The sequence below is a fragment of the Apium graveolens genome, chromosome 10, assembly GCF_009905375.1.
Source record: "Apium graveolens cultivar Ventura chromosome 10, ASM990537v1, whole genome shotgun sequence".
In the NCBI taxonomy this organism is placed as follows: Eukaryota; Viridiplantae; Streptophyta; class Magnoliopsida; order Apiales; family Apiaceae; genus Apium; species Apium graveolens.
The window spans coordinates 147,467,488-147,482,753 of NC_133656.1; the positions used below are offsets into that span (position 1 = coordinate 147,467,488).

The 15,266-nt window shown below is 34.9% G+C and overlaps 1 non-coding gene across 1 annotated transcript; it reads right to left on the reverse strand.

Annotated features, from left to right (window-relative positions):
• Nucleotides 1-14,578: 14,578 nt before the first annotated feature.
• LOC141694731 (small nucleolar RNA R71) lies at nt 14,579-14,685 on the reverse strand. Its single transcript, XR_012564015.1, has one exon. It is a non-coding gene; the product is annotated as a small nucleolar RNA R71 (small nucleolar RNA).
• Between the last annotated feature and the right edge of the window lie 581 nt (nt 14,686-15,266).

Genomic DNA, 15,266 nt, shown 5'->3' on the forward strand with positions numbered 1-15,266 from the left:
GAACTAAACCAAAGCATAGTTCAGTGTACACAAGATGACTATAATGACCTCAAGTCTAAGGATACTTGTACAATTATCAGTATATGAACAACTGCTGACACGTGAGTGAACTCCATCAGTTGTTCAGCTGTGTGAGTCATGTTCAGTTAACTTATTCTATAATAAGCACCTACATACTAGCTATAGTGTCACCACACAAATGTCTATGAGAACAGACATCCTTCATAATGAAGCAAGCATAGTATGTATCGATCTTTGCGGATTATTAATTACCAGTTAGTAATCCTCCGACCAGGAACTATTTAAGTTTAGAGTTATCATCTTTTAGGTCTCATTATTATGATCTCATTACAATCCATTAAAGCTTTACTCTAAATTGTGGTATATCTTATCTAAACATTTAAATAGATAGAGCCCGCAATAAAAACAAAACAAGTCTTTTATCAATATCAATGAAATCAAAACAGATTACATAAAAAGTTATTCCTAAATCCTCATACATGATTGGACTTAGGACATATCTCTTTCAAGAACTCTTTGTACACTTTGCTTTGTTTAATTTTCAATAAACTTGTAGCACTTGTCATTTTTCTCTACTATCTTTCAATCAATATATTTTGGGTGTTTTGTTATCATCAAGTTTCTCTTAATTTATGGCTATAATTCCAGTAGACATAAATTGGGGGAGGTTGTTAAAAATATGTTATGAACTTGATGATAAGTTAAACAAAACACCTTAGTAGATTTGAATTAGTGAATTTTGTAGCTCTCAACGGATGATCTAATATAGTCCTGACGGATGAACTTTATAGTCCCGATGAATGACAGTTTGACATCCATCGAGAGTGTAGCTTATGTAACAAATAAGTACTATAGCACATTTCTGCAAACAACATGTTTTAGTCTAGTAGATTGTGTAGGGTTCTCTAAGTCATTCTGATTACTAGATTGATATACAGAATAGGTTGACTAATTGTAAATATGAGATGTCTTGTAATTATGTATAAGTGAAATAGAGTCAAGTGACAGATAAACTCCCGACAGATGATCTACAAGGCTCCCGACGGATGATCAACATATTCCCAACAAATGATCATATTCAAAATAGATGCTGATAGTGACAACACAGTCACATGCGTCGGGTGTTTGTAAAAGGAATGTGGCAGCCTGTTAAGCAGGATTTTGAGAACAAAGAAGCATTACCATTTTTATGCAATTGTGAAGATTTTCAAAGATGCTGGAATAGAGTAGTGAAGCAGCATGGAGTTAGACTAGATACATTTTGTTTTATTATCTTTTCTTACTATCATGTAACTTGGTGATATATAAACCAAGAGTAGCCAGTAAAACAATCAAATAAGCAAGCTTATTTTTGAGAGAAACCTATCAAGCTGTATTCTGTAAGAATTTCTCTGTAGTTTTGTTTGTTCAACTTGAAAAGCAGCTGTGGGCTATTCAATATATATATATATATATATCTGGAGGATACTTTCAAATCCACCATAAAGTTTTAAAGCTTGTGTTTTATTACTTAGTGTTTTGATTTGTATTACTCTTTTATTCCGCACTATTGCAAATCAAACACTGTTATATATATTAAGTTAGAACAATTTTAAAATCTCAAAAAGAAGTCAGAATTACATTCAACCCCCTTCTGTAATTCTTGTTGTATTGTTAGGGAATAACAAAAGCTATCAGAAGTTCTTATCAGGACTTATATTAGCATTTACTGAAGAGTGACGTCATCAGTACTTATATCAGTACTTGATGATCAGCAAATGATGTCATCAGGATTTGTCACCTCGGTAGATATCCAAGAAGGAAAAGGAAAGCATGAATTCAAGGAGGCGAAGGACTTTATCTCAGAAGCAGTCATACATGGTTATGTAATAGGTTTCCTTATTGTAATAGAATATGATTCATTATTAATTATGTAACTGTGCTCTATATAAAGCACAGATTAGGTTCATGCTATTAGCATTGCGAACATTGTTATATCATTCGCATAACCTAGCAGCTCTCAAGGATATTTGTTCATCCTTTTGAGAGAGTACATTTGTAATCAGTTTATATCTGTTAATATAAAAATTGTTGATTCTGTTGACGCTTTGTCAAAATATTTGCATAAACTGTATTCACCCCCTCTATAGTTGATTACAGACTTAACAATTGGTATCAGAGCTTGCTGTTGACATACAAATAGTTTAAGATCTGAAAATCAATCTTTAATGGCAGAAAAAGAAGCACCACAGAATCCACAACCACCACCCCCAGCCATATCACAGATTAGTAGCAACATGAGTAGGTATGAAGCCATCAAGGTGGCAATCCTGAAGATACATGAATATCCAATATGGAAATTCAGGATGGTTATGTGCTTGGAAGCCACAGATCCGGAATATCTAAGCAGGATTTATGATGGTCCTCATAAAGCAATGAAGGTAGTTGTTTCTGTTGCAGGAGAACCAGAAAGGATGTTTTCAAAGAAAAGAAGGACTACACTCCTGAAGATCTTTCATCTATTATGAAGGATGCTAAAGTTAGACACACCTTGCATAACAGTCTTGATAGTGTTATGTTCAATAGAGTTATTGGATGTAAAACAACAAAAGAGATATGGGATGCTTTAGAAGTAAAGTGTCAAGGCACAACTGCTATCAAGAAGAACAGGAGGATAGTACTTACTCAAGAATATGAGCACTTTGACTCAAGAGATAATGAGTCCTTAACTGAGATCTATGAAAAATTTCAGAAGCTTCTAAATGACTTGTTTCTTATCAATAAGGAGTATGATTTAGAGGACTCAAACTTGAAGTTCCTACCTGCTCGCCCTAAAAAGTGGGACTTTAAGGTCATATCATGAATAAGGGATAACTATCAACTTGATAACACACCTCAAGATAAGATCTATGGAATACTGAAAACTCATGAACTAGAGATGGTGTAATATTCGGGATATATCGTGTAATTATTTTTGCTAATAAATAATTATTATATGTGTTTAGTATCTATTCTGTGAATTATTGGTTAAGTGTTAAATGTGTTTGGATGTTTAAAAATATTATTAATTGAGTATTTTAATTTTTATATGTCCAAAATAAAATATAGATAATTGTCATATCTTCCTAATTATTTTTATGTTAATTTATGAATTTATAGGAATCATATGGATTTTATAAAATATTTTTCCGGGTATTTAAAATCTATTTTATAAAAACGGGAACCAACCGACGTCATCCGTTTTTACATTTTTATAACCCGAAACTCTTCCGAGAACTCCTTCCTAACCTAATTGTAATATTCCGAGCATTTTTCATGTTTCGACTTTTTCGATCCGGCGTACAGTTTGTCCTGCGCGGGTCCCGGCGCAACATTTTCGATACAATATTCATTTCGGTAAATCAATAAAACTCGTATTTTCGATAAACGGGAGCTTTTTATTAAACTATCACAATTATCACTTCGTAATACGTGTAACCAGGCGCTGAGACCAAGACCGCAGTACAAATTGTACTGATTTGGATAATTATCACGAACACCGATACCGTTTGGATCATTTTTTTATAAATAAATGTACCGTTTTATATCCGGAATGATCCAACAGGATACTAATTTTCCGTAAATATAAATAGCCTTTTACCGTATTTCATTTCGTATCAAAATCATTTACAATCAGCTAAATTTATAATTTTCCAGAGGAAAACCCTAAACTCATAAACCTTTCTAAGAATCAAACACCAAAACGAAGGATTTGAGGAGTACTATCAGATTCTGAGCTTCGTTTTACTGCATAAACTAAGGTTATTTTTCTATATTTTTATTTATTTTCGAATTATTTTTATTAAAAATATGAATTTCTGTTCGGATGATTATTTGTATGATTTGATGATTGCATGTTGTAGAGCTTATTTTCCTGATGATTTTCATATGCCATACGTCTGATTTGGAGTCCAATAACATGCTCAAAAGTGGGTTTAATTCTCGAATTTTGAAATTAGGGTTTATAACCCGTATGAATGTTTTCAACTGAAATTTGGGGCTTTTTGATTTAAGGGTTATTAGCTGTTGATTTATAGTGGATTATGTTCCTTATGAAATTTGCAATCGATTGGTATATAGCTCGTTAACAGAGGATGTCTGAATCGAAGGGAGTTGTGTTTTGAAAATTTTCGAAGTTCGCCGGAACCCGCGATGTTCTTGGCCAATTTCCGGCCAAGTCTGGGGTTATCTGTCAATTTTGATTGCATGCATAAGTTCCTGGTGTTGTGTAGATTAAATCCGGAGGTGATGGTGGTGGGAGGATGCCGGAGGCGAGTTGTCCGGCCACCCCCGACGTTTTCCGGCGACTAGACTGCAAAAATGCAGTTTAGTCCCCGTACTTTTGAAGATGGTGAAGTTCAGTCCCTGAACTTTCCAGAGTTTTTAAAAATAGGATTCCTGTTTTAAAAATATTCAAAAATCATATTTCCTATTTATTTTTATTATAAAAATTCGTTTTTAATTTCTGAAAATTCCAAAAATTATTATTTTAATTCCAAAAATTATTTTTAATTCAAAAATAAATCTAAATTAATTAGTTAATTAATTTCAGTTAATTTTTAATTGATTAATTGGTCAATTAATTCGAAAATTAATTGATTAATTGATTTAATTAATTATTAATTGATTTTAATTAATTATTTAATTAGATTTAATTACTTAAAATGATTTAAAAATTCTGAAAAATAGTTTCGAGCTTTAAAATATTATTTTAAACTGTTTTCAAGGCTCGATAATTATTATAAAATTGTTTCGAAGCAAGAATTGGCCAGCCGAACCCTGTTTATTACACCGAAATTGATCCAAAGACCCGTTTTAATTCCGAAAAATATTTTAAAAATCATTTTAAATACCCGAAAGCTTGTTTATGACCCGAGACTTCTTTATAAATGTTATATCATTGATTATGTGACGTGTTATGTGCTATATGTGACTTGTTGGTTAACTGTCGGTCTATATATTCGATGTTTACTTGTTTATTGCATAATTTTCAATCCGTTAATCGGATTTGGGTGAAACGAGGGGTAGATAGAAGTATGTTTCGAATAGAATCGTATGAGTTGAATATTGATAGATGCTTATGATATGTGAGCAGAAGAGGCGAGGCATAGAAAAGGAAAACAGGTAGTCGAGGAGTATGACAGTGGTGATTGAAAGCAAGTACAGTATAGTAAGCTAGTACCAGGCAAGTGTTCTAAACTTTCTTGAGATATATTATAGTGGATTGATAGTACTGTTTTATATTGCAAGTGCTTTGATGCACTGAACCCAAACCCTGATTCCAGTTATTGATCTTGAACCGTAAACCTTATTATTTCTAAACCATTGATTGTTGTACATCCAGATACGAACCAAAAATTTACGATACTACTCCACAAATACATACAAACTAAATATCAAACACTGAACCAGATTGCTTACACATTCAAATAATTCTATCTTATGCTTTGAAAGAGCAAGTTTTTGAAACCCTGAAATATTGATTCCTTTGTTATCCAATTTTTTCATTACCTAACAGCCAAGCTTTGAAAATGCCCTATTGATCCTTACGAAGATTGAAGCCATTTCATTACTCAGCATCCACTGTCATTAACGATTCTGTTTATTGCTTTACATTGTTCATTCTGTTATTATGTTAGAATTGGATTGTTTTTATAAAATTGTGGACCAGATTCGTGGTCAGACCATATAATGGTCAAGTTGGGCCAATGTGTTCCTTGGATCCAGTAGTTAGAGCAGTGCTGTGTGCTTTGCTCGGGGTTAGTGCGTAACTGATCAGCAGCCTAACCTTAGTTTTTAAAATGAAAATATAATATCCAATTCTAAATCATAATCCATTGTTCACTTGATATCATAACCATATTCACCTAATGATCATTATTCTTAGTTTTGTCATTGTGACTTGTTGAGCTAGTTAGCTCATTTGTGCGATGTTGTTTATATTCTTTTCCAGTTAAGAAGGAACCGGTTGTACCGAGGATCCCCAGTCCAGCGCGAGAGCTAGGCGTTCAGGTTGATCGAGTTGAGCTAGTAGGCTTCTTTTGGAATAATTTAAGTTTGTAAAATTTTGTAATAATGTTTAATACTCAGTTCTGAGTTGGAATAGTTGGGATTCGAGTGTTTGTAATATAAGTAAGTGTGTTGGGCTTGTGTGCATACTTTAACCTGTTGCGGTCCGTCGTAGTTGGTAAGTAGGGTCCGTGGTAGATAGAAGTATGTTTCGAATAGAATCGTATGAGTTGAATATTGATAAATGCTTATGATATGTGAGCAGAAGAGGCGAGGCGTAGAAAAGGAAAACAGGTAGTCGAGGAGTAAGATAGTGGTGATTGAAAGCGAGTGCAGTATAGTAAGCTAGTACCAGGCAAGTGTTCTGAACTTTCTCGAGATATATTATAGTGGATTGATAGTACTGTTTTATATTGCAAGTGCTTTGATGCACTGAACCCAAACCCTGATTCCAGTTATCGATCTTGAACCGTAAACCTTATTATTTCTAAACCATTGATTGTTGTACATCCAGATACAAACCACAAATTTACGATACTACTCCACAAATACATACAAACTAAATATCAAACACTAAACCAGATTGCTTACACATTCAAACCATTGTATCTTATGCTTTGAAAGAGCAAGTTTTTGAAACCCTGAAACATTGATTTCTTTGTTATCCAATTTTTTCATTATCTAATAGCCAAGCTTTGAAAATGCCCTATTGATCCTTACGAAGATTGAAGCCATTTCATTACTGAGCATCCACTGTAGTTAACGATTCTATTTATTACTTTACATTGTTCATTCTGTTATTATGTTAGAATTGGATTGTTTTTATAAAATTGTGGACCAGATTCGTGGTCAGATCATATAATGGTCAAGTTAGGCCAATGTGTGCCTTGGATCCAGTAGTTAGAGCAGTGTTGTATGCTTTGCTCGGGGTTAGTGCGTGACTGATCAACAGCCTAACCTTGGTTTTTAAAATGAAAATATAATATCCAATTCTAAATCATAATCCATTGTTCACTTGATATCATAACCATATTCACCTGATGATCATTATTCTCATTTTTGTCATTGTGACTTGCTGAGCTAGTTAGCTCATTTGTGCGATGTTGTTTATGTTCTTTTCCAGTTAAGAAGGAATCGGTTGGTACCGAGGATCCCCAGTCCAGCGCAAGAGCTAGGGGTTCAGGTTGATCGAGTTGAGCTAGTAGGCTTCTTTTGGAATAATTTAAGTTTATAAAAGTTTCTAATAATGTTTAATACTCAGTTCTGAGTTGGAATAGTTGGGATTCGAATGTTTGTAATATAAGTAAGTGTGTTGGGCTTGTGTGCATACTTTGACCTGTTGCGGTCCGTGGTAGTTGGTAAGTAGGGTCACTGCATATTATTCTTATTATCTCTATTATTCTTATAAATCAGGTTATAAATAAGGTGTGTGTGTGTGGACCCCAAACTTCTGACCCAGGTTTGGAGGGCGCCACAGATGGAGCAAAGGAGCAAGAGGAAATGATCAAAGTCTAGACCAGTAGCACTCAAATTTGAAGAGAAGCCAAAGGAGAAAGCTAGGAGAAAAGGATACTCCAAAGGAAAAGCTATGATTGAAAAGTCAGATACTGAATCATCAAACTCTGATGATGACTCAAATACTGATAATCAATCAGATATCGATAGTGATCATGACAACAATGAAGACATGGAACAAATGGCTGCTCTATTGGTTAAAGGCTTCAAGAAGATGGTCTACAAGAACCTCAAGAAAGGAAGAAGGTTTTCCATAGAAGGTTCCAGTTCCTCAAACTCTGATAAGAGGAATAATAAAAGAAGTACTGACTGGAAGGAATCAAAATCTGTAAAATTTGACAAGTCAAAGGAAAGATGTCACAACTGTGATGGAATTGGACACTTTGCAGCTGACTGTAGAAAACCCAAAGCTGAGAAGAAACAAGCCTTGATCTCAAAGAAGAAAAATTGGGATGATTCATCAGATTCAGATGATGGAATCAATTATGCTCTCAAGGAAAATGATGACGCTAAGGTTTACAATGCTGAATTAAAGGTACCTTAGACTACTCTTGCTTTTGATAATAATGATATCTGTGAATTAATATTGTTTCTTAAATCTCTGCATGTTAATTATAGGGATCAAACTTTAGAGAACAGTAGAATCAAGAGTGAGAACTCTGAGTTAAAGAAAAGGAATAATCACCTATAAATTGAGTTGCTTTCCATGCTAGAAATTCAGAATGAAAAAATAATGTTGTTTTTATTAAAGAAAATTTGTTAGAAAAGCATGCTTATATAGAAAAGGAGTTAGCTAAAGAAAGAGAGGTTATTAAACTTTGGACTAACTCAGGAAAAACAACTCAGGAAATTTTAGAGAATGGCTGTTGGGGTTCAGGATTAGGATATGCAGATAGATCTAACTCTGATAAGAAAATTGAAAAAGAAACTGAGAAAAATAAACCAGTAAATACTGATACCAAGGTCAAAGTGAACCAGGTTCAGTTAAAGACCATTAAGTTTAACCCAAGTGCTGATGTTGTTAAATCAGTTATTGAGGTAGGTTAAACCTCAGCACCTAGTTCAAACTTAATTACCGATAAGAGTGAACAAGTTCACACAAAATCAGTAAATATTGGTTTAATGACTCAGAGACAGCTTAAATAAAAGCTGAAGGATTTATACATGAAAGAAAAGGGGAAAAGGCCTAGGAAAAATAAAAATGGCAAGGTAGATGTTAATAAGAATGATAATTATGTAAATCCTCCCAATGCACCTAGAAAGGCATGTTTGAACTGTGGTAGTACTAATCATCTTGCTAATTCTTGCAGGAAGAATAAAGATATAAATAATGTTCCTCCTAAATCAGAGTTTAGGAATAGAACAGTTAGATATAAACCACAGAGTCCTTGTTTTTATTGTGGTAGTGTTTGGCACTCTATTTATACATGTAAAGAGTATCACAGTTTGTATTATGATGATTACAAACTGAAACCTTCTTTAAATAAAGAAAAATCTATTTCTGCATGTGTAAATACTGATAATAAGGATGTTAACATAAACTCTAATAAGAAGTCTCCTACTGCATATGTTAACAAACTTAAAAAGGCCAAAGGATCCAAGCAAGTCTGGTCCTTAAAAACACTAACTAATTTCAAATACTGATTGCAGGGTAACAGGTTAAATACTATAGTGTTGGACAGTTGATGCCCAGGACACATGACTGGTTATAGATCCCTGTTATCAGAATTTGAGGAGAAAGCTGGCCCAAGTATTTTATATGGAGATGGAAACTTAGGAAAAATCTTGGTATATGGAAAAATTAAAATTGGAAATGTCATTATTGAGAATGTTGCTCTAGTTGCAGGACTCAAGCATAATCTGATCAGTGTGAGTCAAATCTGTGACAAAGGTTACCATACAAACTTCAATGAGGAGCATTGTGAAATTGTCAATAAGTCTGATGTCAAGATTGCAATGACTGGTTTGAGACATGGTAGTTTATATGAAGCCAGGGTCTTCACAAGCATTGATGAATCAGAAGTTTATCTACTTAGTAGAGCATCTGTGGAAGACAGCTAGAACTGGCATAAAAGACTTTATCACCTCAATTTCAACAATATCAATGAACTTGTGAGGAAAGATCTTGTAAGAGGATTTCCCAATGTAGTGTTTACTCCTGATGGCTTATGTGACTCATGCCAGAAATCCAAAAAGGAAAATATCGTTCAAGAGCAAGACTGAATTCTCCATTCTTGAACTATATCATCTACTTCATATTGATCTATTTGGTCCAGTAAATGTTATGTCAATTTCCAAGAAGAGGTATGCACTGGTAAATGTTGATGAATATACAAGATACACATGGGTGTATTTTCTGCACACCAAGGATGAATCTCCATCCATTCTTCTTGATCATGTAAGAGATCTGGAAAAAGGATCAACATACCAAGTGAAGATCATTAGAAGTGATAATGGAATTGAATTCAAAAATAGCTCTATGGAAGAGTTCTGTAAACTCAAGGGGATAAAACAAGAGTTTTTTGCTCCTGGGACTCCACAACAAAATGGAGTTGTTGAAAGAAAGAATAGAAATCTCATAGAAGTTGTAAGAACCATGCTAGAGGAAGCAAGATTTCCTACCTACTTTTGGGCTGAGGCTTTGCAAACTGCTTGCTTCACATAAAATTCAACATTGATCAACAAGCATGGAAAAACACCATTTGAGATGGTGAAGGGAAAGAAGCCAAATTTGAAATACTTTCACATTTTTGGTTGTAAGTGTTTTGTTCTCAAAACTCATCCGGAGGAGCTGACCAAGTTTGATCTAAAAGATGATGAAGGCATTTTTGTGGGATATCCCTTGTCTACTAAAGCCTTCAGAGTTTATAATCTGAGAACAGGAACAGACATGCAATCCATACATGTATCTTTTGATGACAAAAAGATTACAGGTTTAGAAGATGCAGATGACCTTGACAAATTGAGATTTAAAAATAAAGTACCATATGATGAAATCTTAAATCCTGATCCTGATACAATAAATCCTGATATCACTCAAAGCTCTAATGATTCACATAATAGTGAAAATTCTTCAAACACTGAAGCATATGTTGAGGGGGAGCAACCTAATTCAAATTCATAGACTTCTACAAGTGAATCAACTCAAGCAACATCAGTAGATAAGTCATCAGACTCTCATTCTGATGATTCAAATACTGATAACAATGGGAACACTGATTCAGGGGGAACATCAGGACATAATAGTGGATCTAGTTAAAGAAATAACAGAGAGTTCATGGATCAAGAGGGAGGTTCTTCTTCAAGGAGTCAACTTCCATCTGCAAGAAAATGGTCTAAGTCGCACACCTGACTTAATCATTGGAAACCCTGATAGTGGTGTAAAAACCAGAAAAGACACTCAAAATGAATTTTTCTACCATTCTTTACTATCTCAAACTGAACCCAAGAAAGTAGAAGAAGCTACCTGTCTCTGTACAAGGTTCCAAGCTGATCCAAGGGAACCTCATCTGTTAGCTGTGAAAAGAATTTTTAAATATCTCAAAGGCACCATGAATCTTGGATTATGGTATCCTAGAGATTCAGATTTTAAGCTAACTGGATATTCAGATGCTGATTTTGCAGGATGCAAAATAGACAGGAAATGCACTTCTGGAAGCTTCCAATTTCTTGGTGGCAGATTGGTTTCTTGGTATAGCAAGACATAAAAGTAAATTTCTATATCAACTGCAGAAGCTGAATAAATTGCTGCAGGAAGCTGTTGTGCTTAGATTCTATGGATGAAGAATCTATTACTCGATTATGGATTAGACTATTCTGTTATTCCTATATATTGTGATAATCAAAATGCTATTGCAATGACAGGAAATCCAGTGCAGCATTCAATGACTAAACACATCAGCATCAGATACCATTTCATAAGGGAACATGTGGAAGAAGGTACAGTGGAATTGGTCTTTGTTCCAACAGATCAATAATTAGCAGATATATTCACCAAGCCTCTCTATGAAGTTACTTTCATAAGATTGGTGAATGAATTGGGAATGATATCAGGACATTTCTCAAAATCTGATAATTAAGAAATAACTACTGATAGTTGAAGCATGGCATCTTATTATGTGTCAATACTTGTTGGATACTGATTATTGTGTTAAATTCTGATACCATGATAACATGCAATTAATTTCTATTAATCCTAGTTGATAGTTGCATGTTAAACTACTGATTATGCGTATATGCTCTGATATTAGTTAAACTTGCTTTGACTAATAGATCCTGAGAGTAGTTGTTAAATTCTGATATTGGTCAAACTAGTGTTGACTGATAAATCCTGATAGTCGTGATTAAATACTGATAATGGTCAAACTTTGATTGACTATTATATTTCATTGATTATTTTCAATTTATTTAAAATAAATTGTTACTCAGTCTATGATCATCTTTCTTGGGATGATCAGTTAGAATTGTATTATTCACCAATGAAGTTCTTCTTGAGGAAGAACGACGTGTTGAGTTGGCGGACATTTTCGTCAGGCAGCTTTTGAGATGTATGAGAATATCATTTCTCTTGCAGGCTCTATGTCTAGGATTTATCATCGCCGAACGATGAGGGCGAAGCAAGCTTTAAAGAGGCAGAAGAAGACCGAGTAGTTTAGATTAAGTTAGGTTTTTATGTTTAAAATTATAAAAATCTTGTACTTCTCTTCTTGTAATTAATGAAATATCTTTTGCTTTCTTTGATTTCTTAAATGAATGAATGTTACTTGTCTTGTTTGTGTTTAACTTTGAATGACTGTTCATATTTCAATTAGTACTTCATGCTTAATTTCAGAAATTTTTCAATAGTGCATGTGAAAGACTAATCTCTGTTTTAGTTCCAATGTTCACTATAGTACAGATTGAGCACATTGTTAAGTGACATTTATGACACTTATTTATGCTCTAATAAGCTTTGAGTTGGTGTATTTGTACTCAAGTTATTTGTGTTTTAACGTGTTTTCAAGTGTTTTTGCATTTCAGGCTTTACTTCGTGAATCAGGTGAATTAGCACTGTTTTTATGCTAATATGGTGTTTAGGATGTGTTGGAATAAAAGCTTGGAAGATTGGCTCGAAGCTGCCAGGAATAAAGAAGAAGAAAAAATAAAGTTTTGGCAGAAGGCAGGCGCGCCCGCGCTGGTATTGCGCTCGGCCGCGCCGGGAGAACAGAAAGTTAGCATGCCCGCGCTGGTGAAGCGCGCGCCCGCGCTGGGTCGGGATAAACAAATCCTGATTTCATTATAATTTGTTTTACTGGACTCCTGGGATGCATGGACTGCTATATAAACATAACTTAGGTCATTTTTCAGAGACAATCAAGCGAGGAGAAGAGGGAAAGAGACCTATAGCACAATTCAACAAAGGCGAAGACGATCTAGTTTATTCTTGTGAATCTTTATTTTGAGTTGTAATTTGGATGCTTGTTTCTTGTTTTACTGAACCTATATTCTTGTTTTGTACTCGGTTTTAATTATTTGTATAAAGACTACGTTTGCTATATCATGTTTTCATTGGAACCCACGTTGGCGATGAGTTCGATTATGGGCTAATCATTATCGTGGGGTTCTAGCGGATTTATTTATGGATTTCTTTAGTTAAGTTGTTTAATGCCTTAGTATGTGGTGATTGTATGATATCCTAGTATTGGTTGTGCTTATTCATTTTGTGAGCGTCACGAACTTATAAGATTGTGTGTTAATTCTTAATGAAGCGAAAGTGAATTTAAGGATTTAGAACTTGCCATGCTAGCATAGGTTCATGTATTTATTATGCATGATTCGTAGGTAATTTTAAACATCTTACTTGCCCTATGTAATCACGATAGATAACTTGTGCTTAAACTGTTATGTTGTCAAATTCTATAGACATATAGGGCCTCAATATAATTGGTGCCTATTCAGCTTCTATCTCTTTTGTCGATGTCTGGTAGAATGGTACTCGTGCAACAAAAGTTGGCGTTTATCAGTTTAGTGTTGTCTGATTAGTGTCATAACCATTGCATGCTAAGGTTGAGAATAATAAGGCTATTGAATAAAGTATTTAATGAAGTTAGAATCCCATGTCTATCTTATATATTAATTCAATTAACCTTTTTCTCGTAGTGATAATTATTAGTTTAATTCTTAGTTATAATCACTCTCAATTTGTTATCATCTTAGCATTGGATAATAACCATACATTGTTGCTTAGGTGCGTAAATTAAATAGTTAACCAATACAGTCTTTGTGGGATCGAATCTGATTTATATCTTATACTACTTGTGAACTCGTATACTTGTGTGTAATATTAGCGCGTGTTTAGCGACTAACAAGTTTTTGGCGCCGCTGCCGGGGACTGCAGTGTTAATTATTAGTTTATGTGCTTTTCCATCAGTGGTCGTTAAAGTTCATTGACTCGGACATTGTTACTTATTTGTTTCTTTGTTTTATTTCAGGTGATCTAGCGAGGGTGTATGCATACGCATCGCGTACTCGTAAGAGAACACTGGATAAAGCTGAGGAAGAACTTGTGGTAGTTCGTAGGGAAGTTTCTTAGGAAGAAAAGAAGGTAGAAGAAGAAAAGAAAGTTTAAGAGCCAATTGTAGTAGCTATGGGTGATCAAGCGGAAAATATGAAGGCTTTGATGGACTATTTTATGCCTAAGATTAATGACATTCAGTCTAGCATGATTAGACCATCCAACAGGCCTAACACTTTTGAGATCAAGTCAAGCACGATCCAGATGATACAGAACTTAGTTCAGTTTGGGGGTTCTCCTACTGAAGACCCCAACATGCACATCATGGATTTCATCGAGATCTGCGACACTTTCAAGTTCAACGATGTGACTGAAGATGCTATCAAGCTACGACTCTTCCCATTCTCTCTGAGGGACAAGGCCAAGTGTTGGTTACACTCTCTACCAGTAGGATCTATCACAACTTGGGAAGATCTCGCTCAAAAGTTTCTCACTAAATTCTTCCCCATGGCGAAGACTGCCGTAATCAGGAATGCTCTTACTCAGTTTACTCAACAAACTGAAGAATCTCTGTGTGAGGCTTGTGATCGATATAAGGAGATGCTAAGGAAGTTCCCACACCATGGCATGCCTGATTGGATGATTATCAACTATTTCTACAATGGATTGGGTCCTACTTCTAGACCCATGATAGATGCAGCATCAGGAGGAGCCTTGTGGGCTAAGAGTTATGATGAAGCTTATGAACCTATTGAACTGATGACTGCTAATGAGTAACAGAATCCTTCCTAGAGGTTGACTCAGGGAAAAGTTGCAGGGATTCTGGAGTTGGATGCAGCAACTGCTATCGCTGCCCAACTTAAGGCTTTGACAATGAAGGTGGACAGTTTGGCTAATTATGGAGTTAATCAAATCACTAGTGTTTGTGAGCTTTGTGTTGGTGCCCATGAGACTAATCAGTGCACAATTTCAAGTGAATAAGCTCAGTTTGTGAGCAACTTCCAGCAATCACAACAACCTGTGCCAGCCACCTATCATCCCAATAACCGCAATCATCCAAATTTCAGCTGGAGCAACACTCAGAATGCAGTTCAACAGCCTTATCAGCAGTATCCAGCTAAACAGTACAACCCCCCTAGTTTTCAACAACCGCAGTATGCACCGAGACAACAACTCCAGCTGACACAAGCTAATGAAAAATCTGAATTGG